General features: G+C 49.5%; 2 pseudogenes; both read right to left on the reverse strand.

The window, feature by feature from the left end:
• Positions 1–6,105: 6,105 nt before the first annotated feature.
• Positions 6,106–6,970, reverse strand: LOC136492343 (uncharacterized; annotated as a pseudogene).
• A 912-nt stretch (positions 6,971–7,882) lies between these two features.
• LOC136492344 (DNA (cytosine-5)-methyltransferase 2-like) lies at positions 7,883–10,873 on the reverse strand (annotated as a pseudogene).
• Between the last annotated feature and the right edge of the window lie 503 nt (positions 10,874–11,376).

Below are 11,376 nucleotides of genomic sequence, written 5' to 3' on the forward strand. Positions count from 1 at the left end.
TTCTAAATAATCTCAAATAAAACAGTTTGTCTTAATTTGATTTCATATGAAAAAGTTATAGAATATTTTACTATAAGATATCACCGGACTTGTGGGCCCCCAAGCAGAACCCCTGAAACCATCTAAGGCATTGTTTAGATACATATGTATCCACCTCAATCCATGTGCATTGAATTAGTGTAGAGCTTAGTTTAATTTTCACACCAATCCACTTTAACACACATGGATTGAATTAGATACATGTGTGTCGGGTACCATAGAACGGGGTACCCCGAGCGTACACCAAAAGAGTCACTTAAATCCCATCAACAACAAAGCTAGAAGGTAAGCCATGAGCTCATCACCAGCCCCGTCCGAGCCCATCAGGCTCTCCACCTCGCCTCAGGCCTCGCACGGGAGGTCTCGGCGCCCTGACGCAATCTCCGCCTCGCGCGAGGCCTCTCACGAGAGGTCTCGGCAAGGAGCCCAATCTCCGTCTCGCCCGAGGCCCCGTGCGAACAGCCTCGAATAAGACAGCTATTCTCCGTATCGCTCGAGGCCGGCTTGTCAACAACCCGTCGCTCCCGCCTCGACCAGTCTTCCCGGCAGCATGTCACGTCCTATTAATGCGTCAACCACTCCCGCAATCTCAGCTGGACGACGGCTCAACACCACGGAGTGGCCGACGGGACAAGAAGTCGCATCAGCGCCATACCGGCTGAGACGGGGCACGGCGGGGATTACCGACCACTGTATTCTGGCGCTGTGCCCACGATCAGCGCTCGCACCGCACTGTGCCCCGCAATTCCCGCCCCGAAGACAACGCGGCATGGGAAGTCTGGCTCGGGTCATCATCGCCTCCGAATCAGTGTACCAGATCGACCGCTCCCTCCAGGCCTCGGCACTCCACGCCAGGGTCTTGGCTATCTCGGGATTCACGTCTGCCGAGACCCCCCCACCGCGGTTCGGCCTCAGCACCAACCGAGCCTCGGCCTCGCGCACAGTCAATCCACAGCGACCCGCACGCTGACCGCCGCACCCGCTCCGAGGCAGCCCTAGAGCTCCCATGACGCATAGGATCGGATGTGACCAGCACGTTACTACGCCAGGCTCGGGCTCCCCGATGATGACGCCAAGCAGAAGGGCACCGGTGACCGGGACGATGACAAGGACGACGGGTTCCCTGAGGTACACAACGCCTTCATGATCTTCGGCGAACCCTCAGCGTGCCTTACGGCGCGGCAGCGAAAGAAGGAACGCCGAGAGGTCTTCTCGGTCAAGGTGGCCACTCCCCGGTACCTCGACTGGTCTCGGGAGGTGATCACCTTTGATCGAGATGACCACCCCAACCATGTTCTGAATCCTGGGCAGTACCCACTTGTTGTCGACCCGATCATCGGCAACACCCGACTCTCCAAGGTGTTGATGGACGGAGGCAGCGGCCTCAATATCCTCTACGCCAACACCCTGGAGCTCTTGGAGATCGACCGATCGAGGCTCCGAGGAGACGCCGCACCCTTCCACGACATCGTGCCAGGGAAACGCACACGACCCCTCGGGCACATCGACCTTCCCGTCTGCTTCGGCACCCCCTCCAACTACCGCAAGGAGGTCCTTACCTTCGAGGTGGTCGGGTTCGGGGGAACCTACCACGCCATCCTGGGGCGGCCGTGCTACGCCAAGTTCATGGCAGTCCCCAACTATACCTACCTCAAGCTCAAGATGCCAGGCCCCAGCGGTATCATCACGATTGAGTCCACGTACGAACATGCATACGACTGCGACGTCGAGTGCATCGAGTACGCCGAGGCTCTCACGGAGGCCGAGACCCTCATCGCCAACCTCGACCAACTCAGTGGTGAGGCGCCTGATTCCAAGCGTCGTGCAGGGGTGTTCGAGCCCGCGGAGGCCATCAAGCTCGTCCCGGTCGACCCCGCCTGCCCCGACGACCGGGCGCTGAGGATCAGCGCCACCCTCGACATCAAATAGGAAGTCGTGCTCGTCGACTTCCTCCATGCGAATGTCGACATATTCGCATGGAGTCCCTCGGACATGCCGGGCATACCGAGGGAGGTCGCCGAGTATGCCTTGGACATCCGGGCTGGCTCTAGACAGGTGAAGCAACGCCTGCGCCGATTCGATGAGGAAAAGTGTAGGGCCATCGGTGAGGAGGTGCAGAAACTCTTGGCGGCCGGGTTCATCAAGGAAGTGTCCCACCCAGAGTGGTTGGCTAACCCCGTGTTAGTTAGGAAGAAAAATGGGAAATGGAGGATGTGTGTAGACTACACCGGTTTGAATAAAGCCTGTCCAAAAGTCCCCTTCCCATTACCCCGAATCGATCAGATCGTTGACTCCACTGCGGGGTGCGAGACCCTGTCTTTCCTTGATGCGTATTCTGATTACCATCAAATCAAGATAAAAGAGTCCGACCAGCTTGTGACTTCTTTCATCACCCCATTCGGCATGTACTGCTATGTGACTATGCCTTTTGGCCTCAGAAACGCAGGGGCCACGTACCAGCGGTGCATGACCCAGGTCTTTGGTGACCACATTGGGCGAACCGTTGAGGCCTATGTGGACGACATCGTGGTCAAGACCAGAAAGGCCGAGGATCTCATCGACGACTTGAGGTTAGCCTTCAAGTGCCTCAGAGAGAGGGGCATCAAGCTCAATCCCGAGAAGTGTGCGTTCGGGGTCCCCCGAGGCATGCTCTTAGGATTCATAGTCTCGGAACGCGGCATCGAAGCCAACCCAGAGAAGGTCTCGACCGTAACCAGCATGGGACCAATCAGAGACCTCAAAGGAGTGCAGAGGGTCATGGGATGCCTTGCGGCCCTGAGCCGCTTCATCTTGCGCCTCGACGAAAAAGGCTTGCCTCTGTACCGACTCTTGAGAAAATCCGAGCGCTTTTCTTAGACCCCCAAGGCCGAAGAAGCCCTCGACAGACTCAAAGCACTGCTCACAAATCCTCCCGTCCTGGTACCCCCGGCCAGGGACGAGGCCCTCTTACTCTACGTCGCCGCAACGACCCAAGTGGTCAGTGTTGTCATAGTAGTAGAAAGGCAGGAAGAGGGGCATGCTCTACCCACCCAACAACTTGTTTACTTCATCAGTGAAGTGCTCTCCGAGACCAAAACACGTTACCCCCACATCCAGAAGCTGGTCTATGCCATAGTCCTGGCCCGACGCAAGCTGCGTCACTACTTCGAGTCTCACCCAGTGACTGTGGTATCGTCTTTCCCCTTGGGAGAGATAGTCCATAACCGGGAAGCCTCAGGCAGGATAGCCAAGTGGGCCATCGAGCTTATGGGGAAGCCTTGACTTTTGCGCCTCAGAAAGCAATTAAGTCTCAGGTCTTGGCTGATTTTGTGGCTGAGTGGACCGACACCCAATTACCACCTGCTCAAATCTAGACAGAATGCTGGACCATGTACTTTGACGGGTCTCTGATGAAGACCGGGGCAGGCGCGGGTCTCCTCTTCGTCTCGCCCCTCAGAGTACACATGCGCTACATGGTGCGGCTCTACTTCGCTGCCTCCAACAACATGGCCGAGTACGAGGCCCTCGTCAACGGCTTGCAAGTCGCCATCGAACTTGGGGTACGGCGTCTCGACGTCCGGGGTGACTCGTAGCTCGTCGTCGATCAAGTCATGAAGGAGTCAAACTGCCTCGACCCCAAAATGGAGGCTTACTGCAAGTTGGTACGTCGCCTAGAGGACAAGTTCGACGGTCTTGAACTAAACCACATCGCATGGAAGTACAACGAGGCCGCCGACAAACTGGCAAAGATGGCCTCGGCACGGGCTCCGGTCCCCCCGAACGTCTTTGCCAGGGACCTCCACAAACCTTCCATTGACTACACCTTGGTAATAGAGGAGGGCCCACCTGTCAAACCCACGACGGGGCTCAGCGTCCCCTCTGCTGCCGAGACTCTCTCAACCAAGCCTGAGGTCATGGAAGTCAATGCCGAAGCTCCCCAGACCGACCAAGACGCGGATTGGCGAATCCCGTTCCTTGATTGGCTTGATCGGGGGGAGCTTCCTAGTGACAGGACCGAAGCCCAACGGCTTGCGCGCCGAGCCAAGACTTATGTCCTCTGCAATGACGAATTGTATAGGTGAAGTCCCTCCGGTGTCCTCCAACGATGCATCGCCGCCGAGGCAGGCCGAGCCCTGCTTTAGGACTTGCACGTAGGGGCCTACGGGCACCATGCGGCGCCGCGGACGCTCGTGGGAAACGCTTTCCATCAAGGGTTCTATTGGCCGACGGCGGTCGCCGATGCCACCAAGCTAGTATGCTCCTACGAAGGATGCCAGTACTATACTCGGCAGACACATCTCCCGGCCCTAGCCCTCCAAACCATCCCCATCACGTGGCCGTTCGCCATGTGGGGGCTCGACATGGTCGGGCCTCTGCAAAAGGCCCGGGGGCTACACCCATCTACTGGTATCAATCGATAAGTTCTCCAAATGGATCGAGGCTCGTCCAATCAATCGAATCAAATCCGAGCAAGCAGTGCTGTTCTTCACTAACATTATCCACAGGTTGAGGGTCCCTAACACCATCATCACCGACAACGGGACACAGTTCACCGGCAAAAAATTCTTGACGTTTTGCGACGACCACCACATCCGTGTGGCCTGGTCGGTCGTAGGACACCCAAGGACCAACGGCCAAGTAGAACATGCCAACGGCATGATCCTACAAGGCCTCAAGCCAAGAATTTACAACCGGTTGAAGAAGTTTGGCAAAAAATGGCTCGCCGAACTCCCATCGGTCATCTGGAGCCTGAGGAACACCCCAAGCCAAGCCACGGGGTTCACGCCTTTCTTCCTGGTCTATGGGGCCGAGGCCATCCTTCCCACTGACTTGGAATACGGTTCCCCAAGGCTACAGGCCTATAACGAACGAAGCAACCGCACCACCTGAGAGGACGCCCTCGACCAACTGGAGGAAACCCGAGACGTCGCGCTGCTGCACTCGGCTAAATACCAGCAGACCCTATGGCGCTATCAGGCCCAGCGCGTCCGAGGCCGAGACTTGAAGGTAGGCGACCTGGTGTTGAGGCTAGCACAGAGCAACAAGGGCCGCCACAAGCTGACCCCGCCATGGGAAGGACCGTACATCATCGCCCAAGTGCTGAAGCCCGGGACCTACAAGCTAGCCAACGAAAAGGGCGAAATCTTCACCAACGCTTGGAACATAGAACAGCTACGTCGCTTTTATCCTTAAAATTCCAAGCATTGTATATATTGTTTCTCGGAATACAATTGAAACCCATTTTTTAGTTATTCTAATTTTTCGACCCGCACGCTGACCGCCGCACCCGCTCCGAGGCAGCCCTAGAGCTCCCATGACGCACAGGATCGGATGTGACCAGCACGTCGCCCCAGCGCTCCAAGGACGGACCACTCCGACGACCACACCGCCATAGGAACGGGCTACAGGGCTCGGACACACCGCCTCTGTTCGCACGACGCCGTATAGTTAGCACATGTACTACCCTTGTCCTCCCTTCAAACTATAAAAGGAAAGGACTTGGGCTATTTCGAGGGGGGAGAGGTTCTCGCGAAGAACAACACCCTGTAACACGCACACTTCCCCGCCGCTTGAGAGCAACGTCTCAAGCAGCCCACGTCACTCCCCGCCGAGACCTGGGACTAGCTCCCTCTCTCACCTAGCTTGTAACCCCCTACTACAAGCACTTCGGTGCAAGGAATACAAGATCAATCTCCCAGACTGGACATAGGGCACGAATTGCTCGAACTAGTATAAACCTTGTGTCTCTTTGCATCACCATCCGGAATCGGGAAAACGCAGAACAAATTCGCTAGTTGGTTGAGGACCCCTCGGTCCAAAACACCGACAATGTGCATCCAAACAAGCCCTAAGCGATACATCAAAAGGTTTTGAATAGGTGAAGGGTAGAATACTTGTTTTTTTAGATTATATGATGAAGTAAACACATTGCTAAATTTTTTTTTCCGAAAACGCAGGAGAGCTGCGCATCATTATATTAAGAAGAAAGAAAGGGGCTAGAGCCCTACAACACACACCACACACAACCCCACACAAATAACATTCGCGCCTGACAAGGACAAAAGGCGACCAAACACTATCACTAAACTAACTACCAAAGAGAGGGGCTGTCAAGGAGGACAGACCCTTGGCTCCTGCTACACTCCACAACCGGCGCTCTTCTCCAGCAAGGGAGAGAGCTCGTCCAAGGTTAGGGGTAATTCCATAAAAAACACAACGATTTTGGTGATTCCAAAGAGTCCAAGCACCAAGCACAATAAGAGAGTTGAGACCTTTTTGCATTAATCCACTTGTTGCTCGAATAGCCTTTTCCCACCATATATCAAAGGAAGAATCAGAAGGCTGTGGTGACAAAGAGTGTAGGCCGACCTGTCTCAAAAGGAGATACCAAAATTGTCTAGCAAAGACATAGGAGACTAGGAGGTGGTTGATAGTCTCATCCTCCTGATCACAGAGAGGGCACTGCACAGGATGAGGCAGCCCATGACACGCAAGGCGATCTGCTGTCCAGCACCGATTGTGGGCCACCAACCAAAGAAAAAACGACATTTGGGCGGTGCCCAGGTTCTCCAAATCCTCTCGTATGGACCAAACTCAGTAGATCCCTGGAAGAAACCCTCATAGGCAGACTTGGCTGAGTATTTCCCACTAGCAGAGAAACGCCATATGTGGACATCTTCAACATCAGGCTCTAACTCAAAATTGTACAGCAATTCCCAGAGATGGAGGAAGTCGACAATAACACCTACAGTGCGGGCTCCCTTAATATCCAAAACCCAGCTGCGACCAGTAAGAGCTTTCTGTACCGTACGTTGCTTCACCCTTCTCTTCGGGAACACATTGCTAAATGTCAGGGGTTATATTGGCTTTTCCCCACCATCAGGCTATCACCACCACCACCATTTATATGATCTGTCCTACTGTTTCCCATTTTTAGCACCACTCCCTCCATTCCCTAACGAAATGCAATTTTTGTTAAACAGTTTTAAATAAATATCATTAGATAATCATAACATATATTTTTATTGTATACCTATTTAGAGTAAATGTTATTGATTTTTTTATAAACTTAGTCAATTTAAAAAAGTTCGATCCAATTCAAACTTAAAATTACATTCTTTTTAAGACAGAGGCAGTACAAATATAACTACACATAGGTAAGTTTATCACACATTAGCCATCGTCAACATGCCTCATCTTGTGGATCAAACTATCTTGTAAATCGTCTCTAGACTTGTTTAGGTACATTTGTATCTATCTCAGTCCACATGCATTCCGATGGATCGAGGTGAATACAAGTATCGAAATAAATCCTCATGCTATCCTTTTCACACAATATTTGGCAAAATATTAGGATATATAAAGGTGTTCATCGTAAGTTTTCTTCCTACACTCTAGTGAAAATAAATGAAAATACTACATGATGACTCAATCACTCAAACCATTCAGTACTCAACTACAGTGGATGAAAAATTGCTCGCGTTGAACAAGGATCAAATGTACATACATTAACAAGAATGATAGATAGAATACACGTACATTAACAGCAATGAATGATAGAATACACGTACATTAACATGACGAAGCCTCAAATCAGCAGATTGCTAAACTGAAATGACACAAGAAACATAATCCACAAATAGGTGGCCGATGAATGAATGTTTTTGAAACCTCAACCTACAGTACAAGCACTCGAGCTCGAGTTCACCCTGCTTACATTCATCTCCAATCATAAGAATCAGCACGATGCGATGATTATTTATTGGTAGACATGATGCTGGATGGGCCCGAATGGCCGAATCGGACCCAACCAGAGATGCTCCTACCGTTGGCTGTTGGCCTGATCAGCTCAGCTCTGATCCTTTTACTGCTCAACCACCTCCCCTTCAGGAGTGCCAACAGAAGAGGCCCTCGCCTGCACCGCAGTTTGCCCCAAAGCGGTGAAACTTGGAGGGAGCTGGTACAGAGGTTGACTCCCCTCAGATTCACCCAGGTAGGCTTGCCCTAGACAGTAGCCTAGTGCCCGGGCAACAGGGACAGCTACTGCATTTCCGACTTGAATATACCTATCGCCATCAGAGAAAGCACACATGTTCAGAGGCAAGGATTACAAGGCAGTGTGATCCTGCTTCTGATTTCAAGAGCTGTAACTGACTGATCAATGGCTTACTGCTGACAACTTTCAAGAGTGACTAGATCAGGTACAGGCAAACTGAAAAGAGGAACTTACTTCTCCTTGATCGGGCCAAACAATCGGTAGTAATCAGGGAAGCCCTGTAACCTTGCGTTCTCCCGGATAGTCAGGACTCCTGCTTGAGTCGGATGCAATATAACCTGTGGACAACATGTTCGATCAGGATCATATGCAGACAACACTAGCAGTAAAGACAGTTGCAGGGATTATCATAAAGGGGTAGTTTGTACTGAAGCTGACCTCATTGTGAGGCTCTGCTCTGGTTACAACTGTAGGAACTGTGTCGTCCCACCACAGGCGCCTAAACGGCCTACAACATCATATGTATATGTAAGGACAAGTAACCAATAACCTACTTTTTCTAGGACTATTTTGCAACTTACTTGAGTGATTTGCCCTTGATGAATGAAATTGCATAGTCAGGAACCTAGATAACAAAAGATTTGTGCAAAATCTTATCATGTCTTAACCATGAATCATACAGTAGTTGAGCATCTAATCAGTTATGAGTCTGAATATGTAACATAAATGTTGCACTGTTATGGAAACAACAGCAGGAAATAACACATACTAGTGGTTTCCCAGACGAAAGTTTCACACGCTCGATTTCTAGATCCCACTCAACAATATTGGTGGTGTTCGCTGGTCTGAAGCCGTTCAGCCAGCCGGCTGGTTTCAGGCACGCGGTACTGTTTGCTCCAACCTTGACACCCTTTAGGTCACAGAAGTTGGCTCCCTGTCATAGGAAACAACAAAGGAAGGCACAAACACTATCAAGCCACCAACCTTCTTGACCAGAATTTGCTAAACCCGCTCATAATCATCATTGTTAAGCCGTAAGGGCTGGTGATCCAAGAGCTTGCCTTCATCTGGACCAGCCTCCTCACCAAAGGACCAATCCAACATGTCCGAAAGAGTGAACTTGCTGCAGTAGTGGCAAAGGAGCAAGAAAAAAGGTGGTTATTCTGAAATTCATGGAGAAGGTCGACCAGTAAAGTTCACTGGGCCTTTCACCTTTGAAAGGATCAAGATGCCCAAGAAGAGAGTGAATTGGACTAATTCTAATTTTTTTTGCAAAAATTAAGCCATACTCTTAGCCTATTTCACCCCCTTGTACCTAGAAGTGTTTCTATTGTTTTATCGCACAAGAGTTTTGCACCTTAGGTTCTAATCCTGCTCTAGCATGGCAATTCTAGAAATATAGATGTGGCAGAACCGTCCGAAATAACACGCTTTCGAAGGCGTTCGTCTTCCTCTAGACACTAAGCACCCCGAAAGTTAGCTACATCGGACAGTTCCGTCGAGCCCACCCAAAGGGAGAACTTGAAACAATCCACGTTTTACATCCAGAATCCAATAATAAGTATGAGCTTACAATACTTAGTCAATTTCATACAACAAGAGTTCTTAGAAATTATTTATTACAATACCAGAGTTCAAAGTGCGATAATTAAACAGCGAAATGAAAATAAACATCTAGCGAAAACGATACAAGGATCCGTTTATGCCCACCAGAAGAATCCTCCACACAAGGGCTACTCCTCATGCTACACTTGCAACGGGGGTAAAATAAACCCTGAGTACACAATGTACTCGCAAGACTTACCCGACTAGTGGGAATAATTTCTCGACTCCAAGGAGTATGATAGGCAATAAAACTCAAGCTATTTTCTTTTGTTTGCAAAAAGCATTACTAAGAGTACGTCCTTAAGATCAAGTTTAATTAGCAGTCATGATTACTTCATTAGCTAACCATTCTAGGTAAGCATCTATTCTACTTTCAAGCAAGGGTTGAGCAATCAGAACCATTTCACCATCTTTCATCTTCCAGTTCTTACTACGGTGCTAGACCATAGCCAAGTCATACCATCTCACAGAAACAGCGATTCACAAACCAATGTATCCCAGTTGGGTACCCAAAACACACGCCCCATTTGTACCCCAGGCACAAACAAGACCAACCCATTCCACTCCTGTCACGGGGTCCAGGTCTCCATCTAAACTTGGACTTCAAGCCCCCACACTTGAGACCCGGTCTCAGTATGGTGCTCAGACCTCCACCTTTCTTCGCCTCCAATCAGTCGGTTCAAAAAGAGCGTAACGGGCCTTTCCGCTCCCATAAGCAAGTATGTGCTCAGGATAATAAGTCTGTGACCTGACTATCATCCACAGCAACGGACGGTCCTTAATCGACACGAACAGGAAAAACAGTGTAATCAAGCTGAGCCCCGTTGGCCGCGGGACAACCTATTACACCCACCAATACCCATACCGTATCCCTGTCCTGTCTCCATTTTTCCTTTCATCATTTTATCATGAGAGTAGTTATAATAATCACATATTGTGAGTAACGGCAGGGTTACTCACGCTACTAAAAACTTAAGCATAGCAGCTACCCGAACCTGCACTAGTAGACTCTTAGGATGGATATATTTATGCATGTAGTTTCCATAAAATTCCAATAACATAAATGCACATAACATATATAAATAGTGATTATAAAAAATAAGGGGTTATGCACCGAGGCTTGCCATGGGCAGGCGCGGTGTCAGCTGAGTCGGTCAGTGGCGGTTCCGAAACCTCCTCCTGCACGAGAATCTTCTCCTCATACTCCTCGATGATCTCCTTGAACTCGTGATCGCTGGTGGTCCCGATCTCCATCAACTCGTTCTCTACATGTATGCGATGATGATGCAACACTTAGCATTTATGCAACAGCAACTCTTAAAATAAAAATACGCATACTAAGCTACTAAGCTAGCTCTAATGACTAAGATACTAAGCTATCATTTTCATCAAGCAAGGTGTTGAATTTAACTAACAAACACCTAGCTTTACAAATGAAGGATATATCTTTATTTCTACTAATGGTTTAATGTATATTGAAACAAAGAGCATTTAACTACCCTAATGCTTAGTATATTCTAAGGCTACAAAAATTACAGTGAGCACATAATAATACAATGAAGCTACTATAAAATTTTTGGGACTAAAGATATCACCAACTTACCACAAAATTTTTCTACAATATTTAACCTAATAATATTGAGCACTCTCAAATGATTTAATAGCTCCTGGTATCAACATATATATATGAACTAAATACACTAACAGATAGAGCACAATTTTAGAAACCTAACAAAATTTATTTCATAATTTTTGGA

This window comes from Miscanthus floridulus, chromosome 11 (assembly GCF_019320115.1).
Source record: "Miscanthus floridulus cultivar M001 chromosome 11, ASM1932011v1, whole genome shotgun sequence".
Lineage (NCBI taxonomy): Eukaryota > Viridiplantae > Streptophyta > Magnoliopsida > Poales > Poaceae > Miscanthus > Miscanthus floridulus.